Source organism: Penaeus monodon, chromosome 27 (genome assembly GCF_015228065.2).
Source record: "Penaeus monodon isolate SGIC_2016 chromosome 27, NSTDA_Pmon_1, whole genome shotgun sequence".
In the NCBI taxonomy this organism is placed as follows: domain Eukaryota; kingdom Metazoa; phylum Arthropoda; class Malacostraca; order Decapoda; family Penaeidae; genus Penaeus; species Penaeus monodon.
Genome location: NC_051412.1, coordinates 32,866,832 through 32,867,144, shown reverse-complemented (window position 1 = coordinate 32,867,144; position 313 = coordinate 32,866,832).

Genomic DNA, 313 nt, shown 5'->3' with positions numbered 1-313 from the left:
CTCAAATATTTCTCCCTTCCCACAACATTCATTTCCTGTCAACTGGTTCGCCTTACTGAGAAGCCTCTCTTTTCTTCACATACAATGACTATCTTTTAGGTCTCTTATCTGTAGTTATACATCCGTTTCTTCAACATCGTCTGGAAAGTTATTTTCCTAGTCTGTTATAGCATCTTCTATGCATTTGAGTATATATATATTTTTCGTTGATATGGATGATATATGTTCATTTTCTCGGTATGATCAAAGTGTTTCTAATATCATCACGTTAGTCATTACTGATACATGCATACAGGCAGACAGAAAAGCAGAA